The 19,635-nt window shown below is 42.1% G+C and overlaps 1 protein-coding gene across 1 annotated transcript in view; it reads left to right on the forward strand.

Moving 5' to 3' along the window:
• Positions 1–290: 290 nt before the first annotated feature.
• Positions 291–19,635, forward strand: part of LOC143931346 (cytochrome P450 2C55-like) — a 168,112-nt gene continuing 148,767 nt past the window's right edge. Inside the window, exons 1-2 of the transcript XR_013262878.1 lie at positions 291–429; positions 16,205–16,327. The gene's annotated coding sequence lies outside the window, so the exon portion shown is untranslated. The remainder of the gene's footprint in view (positions 430–16,204; positions 16,328–19,635) is intronic.

Consider the following 19,635-nt stretch of genomic DNA (forward strand, 5'->3'; position numbering starts at 1 on the left):
GCCACTATAGCCACTAGATGCATCTTGTCACTAGCCTGCTACCACAGCCACCAGATGCAGCCTGTCACTTTTTAAGAACATGTAACTGCGTGTTTTTTTTTATTGCAGTGAAACAATTTGCAGCCTCTCACCAGCGCTATGGAATCAAGCATTCAGGAGGGGGAAAACTGGCACATGTACAGTTGGTATTACATTGTAATCACCATTTTTGAATCCGCCGTCTCACATCTCATAAGACAGAACTCTGTCCTATGAGATGTGAGAAGGCTGACTCAACAGAGATTATTCAGGGCGGGCGGTTAGAGATTATTATGTAATCTCTCTGTTCTCCCGCCGCACCTCCTTTAGTGCAGCCTGCGCAACCTGGCTGCAAACAGAGCTTGGACCTGCACCTGTCAGCGCCCGGGGGTTGGGGACCCCGTTGTGGAGGTACATTTAAACTGCAAGCAAGGCATTTGATTTAAAGAATGCAACATAAACCCTAAAACTAACAGTTATAACTGTCAGTATTCTATTGCATCATTTCATAACAAGTCAGCCGTGAGAAGAATATTGCTTGTGATAGTAACACTTTCAATTTAAAACATATACTTTTATCTGTTGAGTTCCATGGGAGTTATGAATATTTTATGAGTTCTGTGTATATTTACAGTTTCCAACATATATCTCCAAGGGAGTTGACATATTTGATCTTTGTCTGTCATTATGCTGCGTCTTGTAGAGGAGCATGTATGGATCTGCCTGAATTTTGTAACGTACTGTCAAATGACTGTTCAGTTTGTTGAAATAAATTCTACAAGAGTGTCATTGAAAAATGAGTGCAACCTTTCCAGGTTTGGTTACGTAAAATATGACATTAAACAACAACCTATACAGTACCTTGAAAAAGTATTCATACCTCTTGACATTTTCCACATTTTGTCTTCTTACAGCCAAAAACGTAAATGTATTTTATTGGGATTTTATGTGATACACCAACATAAAGTGGCACCTAATTGTGAAGTTGAAGAAAAATGATAAATGGTTTTCTAAATGTTTTCCAATTAAATATGTGAAAAGTGTGGGGTGCATTTGTATTCAGCCCCCCTGAGTCAATACTTTGTAGAACCACCTTTCGCTGCAATTACAGCTGCGAGTCTTTTTGAGAATGTCTCTACCAGATTTCACATCTAGAGAATGAAATGTTTTCCCATTCTTCTTTGCAATGTAGCTCAAGCTCTGTCAGATTGGATGGAGAGCATCTGTGAACAGCAATTTTCAAGTCTTGCCACAGATTCTCAATTGGATTTAGGTCTGGACTTTGACTGGTCCATTCTAACACATGAATATGCTTTGATCTAATTCTAAACCATTCTATTGTAGCTCTGGCTGTATGTTTAGGGTCGTTGTCCTGTTGGAAGGTGAACCTCCACCCCAGTCTCAAGTCTTTTGCAGACTCTAACAGGTTTACTTCTAAGATTGCCCATGTATTTGGCTCCATCCATCTTCACATCAACTAAGACCAACTTCCCTGTCCCTGCTGAAGAAAAGCATCCTCAACATAATGCTGCCACCACAATGTTTTACGGTGGGGATGGTGTGTTCGGGGTGATGTGCAGTGTTCATTTTTCACCACACAACGCATTTTGCTTTTAGGCTAAAAAGTTTAATTTTGGTCTCATCTGACCAGAGCACCTTCTTCCACATGTTTTCTCTGTCCCCCACATGGCTTCTCACAACCTGCAAACGTGACTTCTTTCGGCTTTCTTTCAACAATGGCTTTCTTCTTACCACTCTTCCATAAAGGCCAGATTTGTGGAGAGCATGACTAAGGCCGCGTACACACGCGCGGACTGTTGGCCCAACTTTGTCCGTCCAACAGTTTGAGCGAACAGTCCGCTCAAACTTAGCATGGACGGACATGGCCACACACGACGGACGAACAGTTTGCTGAAACCGTGCGCGATGACGTGAACGGCACGTACGACGGGACGAAAAATACGACATCCTATACACTGCAATGCAACCTTCCGACGTGGAAATCCTTTCTGAGCATGCGCGAGACTTAGTTGGCCGAACAAGCCTACACACGAGCGAACAGTCCGCTGAAACCTTGTTTCAGCGGACAGTTTTTCGGAATTTCCGTAAGACCTTGTTCGGCCAACTGTCCGCTGAAACTGTCCGCTGAAGCCCCACACACGAGCGGACTGTCCGCCCAAACACTGTTCAGCGGACAAGGTTGGGCGAACAGTCCGCGCGTGTGTACGCGGCCTTATAGTTCTCCTGTGGACAGATTCTCCCACCTGAGCTGTGGATCTCTTTCAGGTCTCTTTCAGATTTACCATGGGTTCTGCTTCTCTGATTACTGCTTTCCTTGCCCGACCTGTCAGTTTAGGTGGACGGCCTGTCCTTTTTTGGATAATGGATTGAACAATGCTCCGTGAGATGTTCAAAGCTTAGGATATTTTTTTTATAACCTAACCCTGCTTTAAACTTCTCAACAACTTTATCCCTGTCCTGTCTGGTCTGTTCCTTGGCCTTCATGATGCTGTTTATTCACTAAGGTTCTCTAACAAACCTCTGAGGGGTTCACAGAACAGCTGTATTTATACTGAGATTAAATTACACACAGGTGGATTCTATTTACTAATTAAGTGACTTCTGAAGGCAATTCGTTTCACTAGATTTTAGTTAGGGGTATCAGAGAAAAGGGGGCTGAATACAAATGCATACCACACTTTTCAGATATTTATTTGAAAACCATTTATCATTTTCTTTACACCTCACAATAATGTGCCACTTTGTGTTGGTCTATCACATAAAATCCCTATAAAATACATTTACGTTTTTTGGTTATACATGACAGAATGTGGAAAATTTCAAGGGGTGTGAATACTTTTTCAAGGCACTGTAAATTATAAAATAGATGCAAGAAGCACACAAAATTGTGCAGACTTCAGCGCAGGCACACCTACTGCCCATTACCTCCACCCATGGTAATAGTTTTGACAAGAAGCATATGTAAATGAATGTTGTGTAAAACAATTGCCAAGAAATCACACCCATGACGTCTTGCTATCTGGGGTGAGAACCTTGTTTGGTGGAGAAGGAATGAGGAGAGAGGTTGTCTTGGGAAGGTGAAACAAGGCTGTGAAAATGATCACAGCCTGCAATACCACCAGCAACCACTAGAGGGAGACTCACCTAAATCTATTTGACTAGAAACACACAGATTTGAAGCAGCTACATCATTTCCCACAGCTATTCTATGAGTTGGAATCCTGGTGCACATTCTCCTTTCCCAATGCCCACACACCAGACACGTTATTTAGGGTAGCCTGGCAGAACCTACAGTTTATCAGCTGACTGGTCTACTAGGCAACCACACACGCTGATTCCTAAAACCAAGCATACAGGCACTAGTAATATAAGTATTACAACTACCTCTTTAGAAGCTACAAATTCTTAGCTTAGTGCGCAGAAGGCCAATTTGCATTGTTATTATTCCCAGGTGGGCAGTGCATAAAAAAAATATATATAGAAGTAAACATTTTACTAGAACAAAGAAAATGACATGCAGAAATCTGGCAATTTATGATATATGTGATAAAAGAGGAGAATAAAGAAAACGTTACCCTTTTGGCCAGTATGGTTTTACTCTGTTGGTGGCAGACCATTGAAAATTCCTGTTGTTTAACAACAAGCTCCAAATGAATTACAATATTAACTTTTCATGCAACTCAATTTACAGAGGAAAGATGTAAAGAAAAACTGACCTAATGGAGAACTAGTCTGTCATTTCCGAATCAGGCTCCCAGTTACAAGTCATTTCCCAAATATGTATATTGCCATATTTGGGTAATGAGCAAAAAGATATGTGCACGTTGTGCACCAAAACCCCTTATGGACTATGGAGGCAGAACCACAAACGTGGTTGGATAATGCTCAAATACCCCTTAGCACCATCAGATACATCCAAAAGGCTGCCGATACTGTAGACCAGGTTCAGCTTTTATAAATTAATTTAATGAAGCCCGACATGTTTCAGACTTGTAGTACTTCCTCAGGGGTAGTGGCGGGGATTGAGACTTCTAGAGCTCAGTTACATGGCAATCAATAGTTAGGAGAGAAAACAAATGTGAAATCAAAGCTTCAGTTCGTAATAGTTAAGGCTGTTGCTGGTAATAAATAAGCACAGTGTCACTGTGTGAAATGCATCTACCTGTACCTGCTACCATCCTGTGGTGTAACATCATGTTTTATTGATCAAGAAATAAAGGGACTTTTTTGTTATCCTCGGAGTGCAGCCACCGTTTTCTTCCATCATGTTGTTGATACTGACAATAATTAAGCAAAAGTACGCAAAGAAAATACATAAAACCTACCGTAATTGTATCCTGTTTGGTGGAGTGGCTGTGCAGTACCATTAAAAGGGGGTGTAGGGTGGTGCGGGATAGGTGGCACAATGTGCGTTCACAATGACCCTAATGGGACATGTGCACCCTGTGACACCGGCCCAGAGTATTAGTATCTGTAATAAAAATATATATATATAATAACAGTGATGAAGTATATTGATACTATTTAAGCCAGGGGCAATGGTAGAGGCACCTAAGTATGAATTAGCTACATGTAGGGTTATTTTTCCCAGGTGCTAGGAATTTGAAGCATGTAAATGACATCCTAAGTCAGGGGGAAGCAGCCCAGATGGGTTTAGTAAAAATGAAAGTACAGAACAAAAAAAGATGCACCCCCTGCTGTGGAAAGAGATAATAAAAATGTGTTATGAGGTATACTGATCCCATTTGACCCAGAGGCAATGGAGGAAGAACTTTAAGGCTGCTTTCACACTGAAGCGCTGTACAAGCGCTAATGCACTAAAAATAGCGCCTGTAAAGATCCTCTCCTCTTACTCCAGTGTGAAAGTCCGAGTGCTTTCACACTGGAGCGGTGCGCTGACAGGACGCTAAAATGAATACACCGCTCCTAAAGTGCCCCTGCCCATTGAAATCAATGGGCAGTGCCTCCCAAGTGCCGGCAAAGTGTCGCTGCAGCAGCACTTTTAACCCTTTTTCGGCCGTTAGCGATAGTTAAAAGCGCCGCAAAAATGACGCTGCTTTACCACTGACGCCCCCAATGCCCCAGTGTGAAAGTAGCCTAAGTGTCAATTGTTTCCTTCTATTTGTGTAATAATATCACCATTATTTTGGCCCCTTTGTTTACATTTAGCTTTCAGTTGAAGAATCTCCAGACCAACAGCTGAGTGGGACTGGGGATACAGCACTGTGTAGGAAGTTGTCACATACATGAGAGCTTCCCAGCACAGGCACGCCCGGCTCTTACCTCTGCACGCCAGCTCAAAGCTGGTCTTAATTATCTCCGGTTTGTGCATTAAAGTTACTTCCCTACCTGTCTACCTCTGTACAGTGAGCTCAATGCATTGAACCCCTGCACATGCAGGGGAGTGATGTCTACTGAGTCCAGCCAATGATAGCGGCTGTTGATCGATACCCTGGCTGGCAAAATATATTAATAGTCAGTAGGGAACTCCTGGACACTCCATCACTGGACTGGAAGTGAGTGTAATTCCTCTTTAGTTAACCTACCACCAGAAAAGGGGCATTATAGCTTTACTGAATTCCCCAGAATGTTTTGTCTGCTTAAACAGGAAGGTAAGTGGCAAGAAGGGCATGCCCACACATAAAATGGTGCATCAGAGCGGATATCTGTGCACAGGCACATAGCCTTACATATGTGCATGGAACTGTGCATGCATGAAATTGTGCACATGCCTGTCACTAATGCTGGTGCCAAACTATTTAAACTTAGCAGCTATACATTATCAATACTCTCTGGTCTTCAGCATCCCCTGTGTGACTGGTTATCTGCTCTGGTGTCTGACTACTGTACCTGACTCGGCCTGCCTTTGGCTACTCCTGAACTCTGCCTGCACTGACCCCGACTTGTCCCTGGAATACCTGGAAGACCTCTGCCTACTCCTTGCTTCTGATTTGCTTAACTGTTCTTGACTGCGACAATAAAAACTCTTCTGTCTCCTCGTTTTATATCTGATCTGACTGCCAATTACCAACACAGCTTGCCTGACTCTGCTGATCAACTACCTGCTGCCAACCAGTACCTGCTAAACTTCTACCTGCTACAAGCCAGTGCATGCTGATCAACTACCTGCTGCCCATCCAATGCCTGCTGATCATCTACCTGCTGCAAGCCAGTGTTTGCCGTCAGCCAGTCTCTGTTCTTTTCCTATCCGCTGATCCTGTAGACGCACAGACTGCCTACCTACATCAGCTGCTGGAAGAACTACCAGGCACTTGTGCCACTCAATGTCGCTTTGTCTCCTGTTACTTTACCAGAAGCCCTGAGACTGAGGTGTAAGGGAGGTGTTCCTCATCACATTAGGCTCCTCCGCCTTGCACAGAATGTGACAGTAGGAGCACACTATATTCCTGCCACATAAAGTTATTTTTCTGTACTTCCAGTGTGTATGTGCTTTAAAGTGGTTGTAAACCCTTACAAACCACTTTGACCTACAGGTAAGCCTAGATTAAGGCTTACCTGTAGGTCCAAGAAATATCTCCTAAACCTATACGGTTTAGGAGATATTTACCTGAAGACAGCCATCGCTGTCTACGTCGTATTCCCTGTAGACAGCGGCGTGCAGGTGCACTAGGTAAGCCGCAGATCGCGGCGATATGCCGCGAGTGTCGGCTTCCGTGAGCATGCGCAGGAGTGACGTCATCGCTGCTCCGGCGAATCACAGCGCCGGAGCAGCGAGACCCACGGAGACCCACCAAGAAGATGGACGCTCGAAACTACAGGGGACAGCGGTGACTTCGCTGGCTCCTGTGTCAGGTAAGTGACACATAATGGACTACTATGCGATGCATAGTAGTCCATTATGCTTTACCTTTGCAGGGAATCAAAGAGGAAGTAAACCCATCAGGGTTTACTTCCTCTTTAAAGTGGTAGTAAACTGCCCAGCTTCTTTTTTTTTTTTAAACCTGCAAGGTAAAGTTATGATTTGCTAGTACACATCGCATACTAGCACAATATGTGAAACTTACCTTAAAATGAATCTATCCAGTGATGCGCTGTCACCGCTGACAAGGCTTCCATCTTCACCCAGTCTTCCTTCTTGGTTTGCGTCTTTCGGCCATCTGATTGGTTGCTCCACGATGACGTCACTCTCGCATATACATGCGGGAGCCGCTATTCACTACACGACTCTGAAGGAATGGCACGGGCATGCCTTTCCTTCAGCGCGCATGCACCGGTGATGTCACTGGCCCATTCACAAGTAAATATCTAATTTAGGAGATATTTACTGTACCTATATGCCATTGTGCCAACGTACAACATCCTGCGCTGGTCGGCAAGCGGTTAAGTAAAAAATATATTGTTGTGTAAAATGGGTCTTGTGTTGAAAACGAAACTAGACATAGGAAGTGACGTATGTGTCATAAGACAGTCTGTGTTTATATCTGTCTAGGGGACATAATGATATTGTGACATTGTGAGTGACATTGTGATTTGTTGATGTAATTTGAACATGTACCCTTATTGGTGGAAGGTGGTCGCTGGTAGCGCCCTATGTTTTATCTATACTTGATATCATGCCAGGGATAATAAAAGCGGAACCGTGTATTGTAGAGCAACATGTCTTGTGTCAATCATTGTGTCCCCTATGCATAGAGATATGTATTTGGATATGAAGCAACAGAATCGGCCAATGAAAGGTACCGGTAATTATAATTATATAATAAGATGATAGTCAGTGTTTAAAGGTGAAAATGCACCTATCAGTGGTGTCAGAATTTTAAATAATCAGGTGATTAGATCATTTTTAATATAGCTTACCTTTGATAGAAACTTAAATAAAAAAGGAGAATATTTTTTTCTTGAGTATTTTTTTGTTGGGAAGTGTGCAGGCCTCTTTAGTGTCAAGTTACTTGAAGAAATCACTACAGCTTTTACATGGAAATCTTCATTGTTCATCTTTGTTGTTCTACTGCCATGGGAGGTGCTGAGATGAGTAGAGGTGGACTCCTGCTGGAAAATGTTCCTGGGAATGACACCTTGAGGGTTGGCCAAATGACGCACGCCAAAGGTGTACGAAATTCCAGTGAGCACCACAAGAAAGAGATACAGAAGCCAGCCTGAAGACCCAAGTCTAGCCCAATGCATCAGTTTCAGTCTGTCTGTGGATGTCGAGTTCTGTCCTTACAAAGAGGGAGGAGTTTTGGGGTGGAAGATCTCTGTAAAATATGAATGAGCACAGAATCAAACCAAAAGTTTGGGAAAGTTTTGGGAAAAGTTTGGAAAGTTTTGGAAAGGGCTTAGGAGAATGAAAATTATAATGTGGACGTTTTCCTTTTTGAATTTTATGGACATTCATAAGCCATGCAAGAGACTTCTCTTTGGGACTATTTTTAAGGCTTCGAAAAGGGAAAAAAATAGGTTTGCGCTATGGAAAAGGAAGTATGTATATATATATATATATATATATATATATATACATATATATATATATATATATATATATATATATATATATATATATATATATATATATATATATATAAATGAACGGGTGCTGCCCCTACCAGGTATTTCCAACCAATCTGGTTGTAATAAAATGTTAGAAAGGTGTAGGTCAGTGATGGCGAACCTCGGCACCCCAGATGTTTTGGAACTACATTTCCCATGATGCTCATGCACTCTGCAGTGTAGTGGAGCATCATGGGAAATGTAGTTCCAAAACATCTAGGGTGCCAAGGTTCGCCATCACTGGTGTGGGTAGATATGGCGCTCCCTTCTATATATTCAAAAACACTATGTTGAGAGGGAAATCTATTATCTATAAAGTGGCAAGATTGCTTATATCAGAAATGTGAACAGTATCCTGTCCACTAAAAATAAATAAATTAATTAATCCTAACTACTTAGTGAACTCAAAACCTTGTGTGACCACATAAGTTGCAATCGAATAAAAATCATTTAGACTACAATGAAATAAAAATCATATGATGTGTTAGAACCTCTGTGTGGTGTGGGGTGTTAGAACCCCTGCAAAGTATTTAATTCCACTGATTGGAAAAAAAAGGAAGTGCACATTCAAGAGGTGTCAATATAAGAGACCATATTTACGCAAGAGAAATAAAATAATAATAATTAAATAAATAAATAAATAAATAAATCATTTGATATCTAATACAATTTAAGTGAAAAGTGACTTGTGCTCAAAACCAATATAAATGTGTATAAATACAATGCAAAAAATATAAACAAATATAAAACGCCCTACGCTTTTCGTCATCAGACGTCATCCGGAGCAGCCATTTTGGTACACCTCTCTCTTAATATAGGGTGTAGTGCCTATACTGCACCTGCGCGGGCTTTAGATCGCCATTTCAGTTAAGGGCGGGTGGATTATCATGTTTGTTTGTTATCGCCAGCTGCCGCAAAATGCAGTACACGCCAACACCCTTATGCCCGATGATCTGAAGACTCGCAGGGGGTTTTTCAATACGTCCTATATTCTAATTAGTATAGCAACACCTGCATCAATCTTTTGTATTAATAATTTAGCCAGTCATGTATCATATTACATACATAGAATTTATGATATTTACATATACGTAAAGAAATGCTTAAAATATATCATATGAAATTTACCATAAAAATAAAAATAAAAATGAGTAAAAATAGAATTAAAAATAAAATTATATAATGAATAAAATATAAAATAAAATAAAGATAATCCTGAATTAAAAATTATAATGATAAAAATACAAATAAAATAGTGGGGACCCGGAAGAAATATCCAGTAAAAAGTGAATGCAAACATATCCTAAGTAATTGTAAAAATTCACAGGTGTTATATATTTTATGTTAATTATTATTCATATGACCCACCTTTTGGATAAAACATAGTACTAGGTAATTATTTAAATGTATATGAGAATCTATGGAAAGAGACTTATTATGAGGGGAATTTTTTATAAAAAGAAAGCTTGTTATAAAAAGAGCAAAACAAAAATATCCTAACATGCCAGTACATGTACAAGTATACTATCGCCGTTCTCCTGTTAGCGTTCCGTCTAGTAAATGTACATGTATGAAAACCGCCTAATGAGAGAGAAATTGGGGTCCTATATAAATTTAATGATTATACGCCGTATAGTACCATATAGCACATCTACCTACCCATTTGGAATTGTGTGTTAAATATGTAGGGTTACCTTTTAGGGATACATTACATTTGACCCAAATGGGGATATCCTTCTTGAATGGGCCACTAAATGAATAATAGTCCCACTAGTACCTCAGGCCTTAATATAACCTATGGGAGGGGGGAAAACCAAACACCAAAACAAACAGAAGAGGGGCTTAGATCAAGGATAGGCTGTTTATGCTATATGCTACATTCGACCCTACCCAGGAAATAATTACTTTATTCAAAAATTCTCAAAGAATCCTTTTTTAGAAAACTCTTTTAGAAAACTGGGAGTTTAAATGTAGGTCAATGTTTAGGCCCAACGGCTGAAGTGTTTCTAAGTTGAAGATCCACTTAGTTTAGTTTTGTGACACCTTCACTCTTTTATCTTCCCCCCTCCAGTGCCCTTTGATCTTATCAATTGCATAAAAAACCATGCCCTTTGGATCTGATATAAGTAATCTTGCCACTTTATAGATAATAGATTTCCCTCTCAACATATAGGGTTTTGAGTATATAGAAGGGAGTGCCATATCTACCTACACCTTTCTAACTTCTCAAGCTTCATCCCTGCTAACTGGCTCAGTCCCTAGCTTGACACCCAAGGCTGCTCTGCAAGCGTCTACTCCACTGATAGGTCCCCGACTTGATCACCGCCTGAAGTTTCCCGATTCTCCACGGTGCTCTTTGGTGAGAATATGATCCCAGTACTTGCTTCAGTTACTCACTGTAGTCCCTGGTAAAGGCGATTGGTCCCTTTGTGGTGACAGCTTCCCTTCTACCTCCGACCACTGACAGGTTCTCTGGCCAACAGAACCATCGCTTTTGGTTGGACTGCAAGCCGCAATCCCAACCCTGCACTGATTTCTTTACTTCTGGACAGGACCTCACACAGCCTAGCAGCCACATGCCCCCGGGATTGCCCAATCTCCAGCCTAGCAGCCCGGGGCAGACAACACATGTCCACCCAGGTGGGAGTCCAGGTGGCACAGAACACAGATCACCAAACTTCACTCAAATATATAAGCTCTCACAGAAGGCCAAGGGATTAAAGAAAACCCTTGCCCATTGGCTGGGGCACCCACATACCCATAACCTGACCTTGAGTTGCCCTTCTCGTATCCAGTACCACCAAGTACCTGGCCACCTAGTGGTAGAAGAGAAAAGTGCAACAAGACCAAGCTTAGGGAGAAATCAATCGATCAAGATAACTACTCTTGGCAAGTCAATTTGTGAGGATCTCTTTGACTTATCTCCAGGGTGCTTCACAGATATATAGCTATGAGGCTATGAGAAATTAACTGCTATTTTACAGGAGCAATTTACAATAAAAGGTAAATTTTTCAGTACCTAGGCATATTAAACATTTACAAAATTTCCTAAAACATAGCAAATCCTTACTTTTTGAGTTCTGTTTCATTTACTCCAGCTTCTATCAGCTAGAGAACTGTAGAATGGATTTCAATTATTGAAGGGGTTGGTTTGCCCTTACCAAAGCTGCCTATGCGGGAAAAAGGTGCAGATAGATGAAAACATATTGTGCAACTTTGACTAATGTTGGATAATGCCCTTGCTAAAGGTGTAGGTCATATATGTACCTCCAAATGCGTGGCTTAAAAAAACTCCCATAGATGGTATCATCCCATTCTGCCTTGTTGCTAGGACGTTGCTAAGACACTTCCAGCTGCTATTGATCACCTCCACCATCACAGAAGCGAGTTCTCAAACCCCTGCACATGTGGGGGCCACTATGTTTTCCGTCGCAGCATTGCTAAGCTCAGAGCTACTGCAAAGGGGAAAGAAAGTGCATCCAGGGAGGCAGAATCAACTGGGAGCAAAACAAGGACAGGATGATGCCGTCTCTGGGAGTTTTTCAGCCATGCTTCAGGAGGTACATAAATGACATATACCCATACCAAGGGCATTATCCAGCTTTGGACAAACTGCACACTTTGTTTATATCTACAGAAAGCCCTTGCAGTCCAAAAAGCCCCAATTTGGCATGTCTAGTATACAGTAAATATTGGCTCACAGAAAGGGACTTTATAAAACAGCATTTGCTCAACATTTGGCTATAAAATAACATACCAGATTATATACAAGTTAGTGTCTGTTGAAATGTTGGTTATCATTTTCTGATAAGCCATACAGAGAACATTCACCTTTCCTCTAATTCCTAAGAGAAGAGATCACTGTGACAGGTTACCCTGCCTACAGTATGTGGCTGCTTCGCATGAGAAGGTCATTAACTATTTCACTCCAGGTGGAAATGAAAATATCATTGCAGACATTGGCACAGTAAACAGATAAACAGGTGCTTTATTCTTTTTGTATAGATTACAGTTTATATAATTATATATTTTTTTAGAAAGTCAGATGCAAGCCATCCTGGAGTTATTGCATCTACAGAAATCATCTCTATTGTTTTCCTCCACTATTCCAAGTTCTAGATGATTATTCCACCATTTTATATTGGTAATTACATTAATGAACTATAAATGTCACTGTTTGAGATTTTCATTTAAAGCACATCTAATTAAAGTGCCAGAGTAATTAATCTCTTATTGATCTATAATACATTTTCCTGTAACATTTAGTTTAAGTACACAGTGCATGCAACTAAGCGTATGTATTATACATAGTAAACTCAAAATTTAACACAACAAATTGACTCATAGGGGTTGGTTTACTAAAGGCAAATAGGCTGTTCACTTTGTAAGGGAAGTTGGACGTTGCAATTTATTTCTCCCCATAGCTTAGTGAATATGGTGAAGTTTCACTTTAAAAGAATACCCAATCATGTGCAAGAAAAAAAAGCAGCATTTTTGCTTGCACATGATTGGATGATAGAACTCAGCATGAAGCTCTAGGGCAAATCCCCTTGCTAGGTTAACAGTCTACCTTCAGTAAATTAACCCAATAGTCTCTGCTTCTGTTCCCACCTCTGCAATAATAATGGCCAGGGGGTAGAGTTTCTGCATCATCAGGGGTCCAGGCTTCCTGAACACAGAGAAGAGGCAACCGCCTGAAAAGGACCATGATGGGGTGCAGGGCACTGGCACAGAGAGCTAAAAGGTGGATTATTGCATGATTGCACTGTATCCACTGGGCTGGTGGGTACCCAGCTTAACAGGTAAAGGGTGGAAGGTACGGTAATAAAAACAGGGGATGAGTGAAGTTTTTTTTTAATATATAATACATTTGCAGCTTGGTGGTTGTAGCTACATCATTTCTAAACTGAAGATAATTATTTTCTTTAAAAAGAACATGCTGTCTGCACAATTATAGCAAATACAAGCTGAAATGTGTTCTTGGTGTGGTCAACTAGTAAATTTAGCCTTGCTGGGTTGTAGGATATCTGTTTAATCTGTAGTCTTTGTGATCAGTTGGATTTTTCCCTAAGTTCAGTGAAACTGTATTTCCTCCCTTTCGTCAGTATGTGTCACTGGCACATTGACAATGGTATGATGAGCTGCAGTGAAACATGGTTATAAATATGCATACTTCTCTCAGCCAACCATTAGGAGTTACCTGGTGCATACTGGGGGGGGGGGGGGGGGGAGTATAAATATTCAGGTAGGTCAACTGATCAGAGCCCTCCTAGCCAGACATTGGTCTGGTGTGGGTGTGTGATGAACTGCTGTGCTTGGTAGGCCTGAAGCCTAATGCCTAGCTATGTACCAGTGGTGTAACTAGAATCTTCAGGGCCCCGGTGCAAGAAATCATGACCCCCAGCTAGGGCCCTTTCCTCTGAGCCTGGTGGCGGTATGCCAGGGCCTGGTAGCAAGTGTAAACTTTGTGACCCTGGTAGCTTCGCCACTGATGTCAGTAGTTTTTTATTTTTGTTGTCATTTACCACCCCCTTCCCCACTCTCCATCTGGACGGATCTCCTGCAGCAGTCAGCGGGAGAGGGGAGGGGGGAATTTGGCAGAGCTGTGGGGGATGAGGGGGGGCAGTAGAGAGCCCGGGGGGGCAGAAAAGAGCACACAGGGGGGTAGCAGAAAGAAGCTGGATAGGAGAAGCAACAGAGGCAGCTGCATATAGAAGAGCCAATCTCTGGTCTAGAGTGTACAGGGGGGGGGGGGGCGCACAGGCTCCCTGCAGCATGGGGCTGGGTTGCAATTGCAACCCCTGTATGTATGCCCCTGCCATGTGCTCTAGGATGAGGGGGGCCAGAACAGAGCCAAAGAGGGGGGGGATAAGCGCACACGGGGCAGCAGAAAGAAGCTGGATAGGAGGAGCAGTGGAGGCAGATGCATATAGAGGAACCAATCTCTGCTTTTCCTATCCAGGGGTACAGGGGGGCCGCACAGGCACCCTGCAGCATGGGGCTGGGTCGTAACTGCATAGGTATGCCCCTGCCGTGTGCTCTAGGGTGTCCTGTTCCTTACCCCTCTCTCCCTGAATTTTTGTTGTGTGAGCAATAAACTCACTTTTGTTCACCATTAAAAGTGACTTGCGCCCATTATTCTACACTGTTCACAACTCACCATCATAGCAACTTGCACCCTGGGGTGAAATGTCAGCCCTCTCTGATGCCGAGGATCTGGGGCTGCTATAGATGCTCCAATTATTTAGCTGTGCTATGATACCATAGACCAGATGATGGGGAAGGTATACATGGTTCTTACATACTTTCTCACAACAAATGTCCCCCCTTTCTAAACCTCACAGTCCTTGCAAACCTACTGTATTGTGTGACACTTTAAAGACATCCAAAGTATTTTATTCTATTATTATTAATTATTAACAACAAGGCTTGTTAAATTCTGCACAAAGCCCTCTATATGTAGTAACAGTTTCCAAGAATTAAAGCAAACCTGTACTTTGTTCCTACTGGACAAGCTAAAGTTAGCACCCTACAGGATCGTAATTATGAAGTTTCACTTTGCAAAGTATATTTTCTCATTGAAAAGTGAATGTCTATACTGTACCATGAAAGTCCATATCGCCTCTCCAATTGCCAATTTTTCTACGAATAGTGAATGTCCATGAAAGTGTACACCGGATGATGGTGGGAGAACAAATATTTCCCTTCCACCAACCAGGCGCTAGGTCATTTCTTTGATTCCTACTGATTACCAACCCTGGGGCATTTTTTACTCTGACTGCATTCAAGAGTGAATGAGTTAGGCCGCGTACACACGGGCGGACTGTCTGACGGACTTGGTCCGCTGAAACGTGTTTCAGCGGACAATCCGCTTGTGTGTGGGCTTCAGCGGACTTTTTCAGCGGACAGTCTGGCGGACTAAGTCTTTCGGAATTTCCGTAATATTGTCCGTCCAAACTTGGTTTCAGCGGACAGTCCGCTCGTGAGTAGGCTAGTTCGACGGACTAAGTATGGCGCATGCTCAGAAAGGATTTACACGGCCGAAGGTTGCATTGCAGTGTATTGGACGTCGTATTTCTAGTCCCGTCGTACGTACCGTACACGTCATCGCGCAAGCTTTCAGCGGACTGTCTGTTCGTCGTGTGTGGTCAAGTCCGTTCATTCAAAAGTAGGACGGACTGTCTGTTGGATTGTCTGACGGACTTAGTTGGACGGATAGTCCGCCCGTGTGTACGCGGCCTAAGTCTGTAATCAGTGTTCACAAACCAGTCTTTTACCTTTTTCGAATTTTGTTGAATTCCTCCAATCGTAAAGTCAACAGACCAGGGTTGGTGACATCTTCTATAGTCTTTAATGTGTACTTATCCCTACAGAGGAACAATAGGCAATCGAGAACATTCAATAACAGATCTCTAAACTGAAATGCTACTTATCTATGCCTACAAAGCAGATTACACTAAATCAGGTTTAAACCAACATATGAGCCATTATATATTAAAAATGTAATTCTACACTGAGCTTTCCTCCAATCACTTTTAATTGCAGAAATGACCCTCTGCTCATGTAAGGGGATTTGTAACATTTCTTGCAGGTACTACAGAATTCACAATCAAAGTAAGTTTACTGATGAGTTATTCTGCCTGATCTTCTCTTTTAGGCTCTCCCAAATTACAAGACAAAAGTTTGTTCCACTGTATGTTAATGACTGTGAAACAATACCAGATGAAGTTCCACAGCATTTCTGCAAATCAGGGCTACCCCACCACCAATTCATTGAAAGGTAAGTACATTGCCCACTTTCATCATAAGATCAGTTTCAGTGACATGATATATATATATATATATATATATATATATATATATATATATATATATATATATATATATATATATATATATATATATATTTATATTTATTTATTACATTTTTTTTTTTGATTTGTTCATATGGAAAATGCACACAAAGGGAAGCAGTTACTCTGTTCAGGCAATTGTGTGGAAAAAAAATGTTTTCCTACACTTCATTTATAGCTGATTAGTAATGGAAATTGAACAGAATACAAAAACAAACAGTTTTATAAAAAAAATATTGCTTGTTAAAACCTCAGGCAAGAATAAAGTTTTTTCAGATGAATTCTTGTTAATTGTTATGCTGAACTTGTAGCACTCACAAGAATTGATTGTGAAAATTCATAGATCTATTGTGCCCCCTAGTGTGCAGATATGAATAGTTCAGCTTCTTAGCTTATTGTGGCTACAGTGAGTGCCTTTGAGGTAGATTCAGGAATCTTCCCCACTGTATCATTATATTCCAACAGCAGGACTCCTCCATCATCAGAATACACTAATGGACAATGCAGCCAACTGGCCAATAAAAGAAAAATTGTCCAGCAAGCCCATTCACAAGAGGCCATTCGTTAGATTGACATCACCTGAATGGGAACGGCCGTTCATAAGAGATAAGTATCTGTCTAGTGCCCTGGCACATGCAGTTCTGCATACAGATTTTTTAATTCCTTTATTTAGTAAAAGATGAATTTGTGTATTTACCTTTTATTAAACTGCACTTTCTTGCTTCCCAGGGCACTGGTTTTGTAGCCCTGGCCTCATAGATAAAGGTTATGTCATCAGAGAGATCTTGCTTGTAAATTGTGAGATCTATCAAACATTGCATATGGTGTTATTAATGTTGGCTGGCATGATGATGCTCATGTTGCTAACACCATGGCAAGGTAAAAACAAAATCAAACATTGTCAGGAGCCACCCACTATATTGAGAGGTAAAGATATGACTTCCCTGGCTCTGCTCCTCTGATATGTTTCGCCCTGCATACAGGGCTTAATCATAGAGATGAATCTCATACATTTTTAAGATTAAGCCCCGTAGGTGGGGCAAAACATGTCAGAGGAGCATAGCCAGGAGGAGTTAGGGCTGAAGTCTTATATTTATATAGTGGATGGGTTCCGGTATGCAGCATTTCCACCTCCACATTAGCCTGAATGTATAATAAAAGCAGTGTAGTGCATGAACAAACAAACAGAACAAATAAGTCAAGAAATGATGATATAAAGTCTGTGATAGAAAAGCACCATCAAGTGTCCATAAACGGTGGTCCTATGGGTAACAGACAAGGTGATCATGTGACGGCCCCCACCAAAAGTAAATCCTAACCGTTCACCTCAAAATGTGGACCCCTGAGTATATCAGTCAGGTCACACAAGCAGTCCCTTCACAAGGGTATGTACACTGGTCAGCTGAATGGAAGGATCGCTGGAAACAGGTGTATGCTAGTAATATGAGATCCCATGTGTCCTGAGGCCCCGGTAAATTTGTACATAGAATAAAAATGGTACAATATAGTGCTCTCTGTTGGGTAAATAAAAAGCATTTATTAAGATAATGATTGCACTTACAAGTCAGGCACTGTTCCTCAGTGCTAAGGTGATAAAGCAGACATCAACAATATTCCATGAGGATAAACGGAGGACGCAGGCGACGTCACGTTGGTCACGTGGGTCCATACGCGTTACGTCCCTGGGACGATGCAAACTGTAACCTTACTCCTGTACCCTGCCGTATTGACCCCCTGTCTTCCGCCTTGCTGACCCCTGTACCCTGCTCTACTGACCCCCTTTCCTCCATCCTGCTGACCCCTGTACCCTGCCCTATTGACCCCCTGTCTTTTGCCCTGCTGATCCCTGTACCCTGGTCTAATGACTCCTGTCCTCTGTCCTGCTGACCCCTGTACTCTGCCCTACTGACAACCTCTCTTCCATCCTGCTGACTCCTTTACACACTATTGACCCCCAACCTTCTTTTTCTGCCGATCCCTGTCCTCTGCCCTTTGTGATCCTTCTTCTCTGTCCTGCTGACCCCCGTACACTGCCCTGCAGATCCTTCTCTGCCATGCAGATTCCTGTCCTCCTCTCTGCTGACCCCTGTCTTTTGCCCTGATAACCCCTGCTCTCCACTCAGCTCACCCCTGTCTGGGTTTTGTTTAACCATACTCCTTAAGCCCCTCCCACTGTTATGAGTTTGGCCACACCTACATTTTGCCATGGCGCGCAGCTAATCTCTCCCTTTCCCTCAAGTGTCCCTCATTCTCAAGTTCAAAAGTTGGGAGGTATGCTTATAGGCAGATTTATAAAGTAATGAACATGACACTTGAAAAACATTTACCTATGGTAAATCAATCACTTTACATTAAAACACAAGACCAGAAAGATTTACTGGCTGTGAATGTTTGTGGAATGCCACATTCATTATTTTATAAATACAGTATGCCCCCTAGTCCATAGAGAGCTATAGCTAATATAACTACAATGACACCTAATGTTAGAAGAAGCTGTAGCTGTAGGTAAAGACTAGAGATAAATGAACTTTCCGACGGCACGTTTCGCGAACGCGACCCACGAATGCGGTCGAAAGTTTGACTTAAGGAGGAAGTCAGCACAGCACAGGGATGGTGGGAGCCCCTCATAATAAGCAGCCCCAGGAGGAAGTCAGGACAGCACAGGGATGGTGGGAGCCCCTCATAATGAGCATAGCACAGGGATGGTGGGAGCCCCTCATAATAAGCAGCCCCAGGAGGAAGTCATCACAGCACAGGGATGGCGAACTTTAAAAACCTACAGGTCATATTTCCAGCCACAAAATAATTACTAGCTGTGCACACATAGTCCCACCACATGGCCACTGACATAACACATGTATGAAGTGAATCTGGGATTGACAACTACAAGCATTCTTTTTTTATCTGTGAAACTTTGACAAAAAAGGACTCAGGAGCGCAAGAAGGCAATGGAGGAGAGGAAAGGTCAGGGTAGGCTATGAAGAGGGTGCAGGAGATGATCACCAGCACCGTGATATAGAGCACTGACACCAGCCCTGTGATAGAGTGCACTGACACCAGCACTGTGATATAGAGCACTGACACCAGCACCGTGATATAGAGCACTGACACCAGCACCGTGATAGAGTGCACTGACACCAGCACCGTAATATAGAGCACTGACACCAGCACCGTGATATAGAGCTCTGACACCAGCACCATGATAGAGTGCACTGACACCAGCAACGTGATATAG

The sequence above is a fragment of the Lithobates pipiens genome, unplaced genomic scaffold (genome assembly GCF_037356315.1).
Source record: "Lithobates pipiens isolate NorthernLeopardFrog02 unplaced genomic scaffold, aLitPip1_a1.2 Scaffold_10, whole genome shotgun sequence".
Lineage (NCBI taxonomy): Eukaryota > Metazoa > Chordata > Amphibia > Anura > Ranidae > Lithobates > Lithobates pipiens.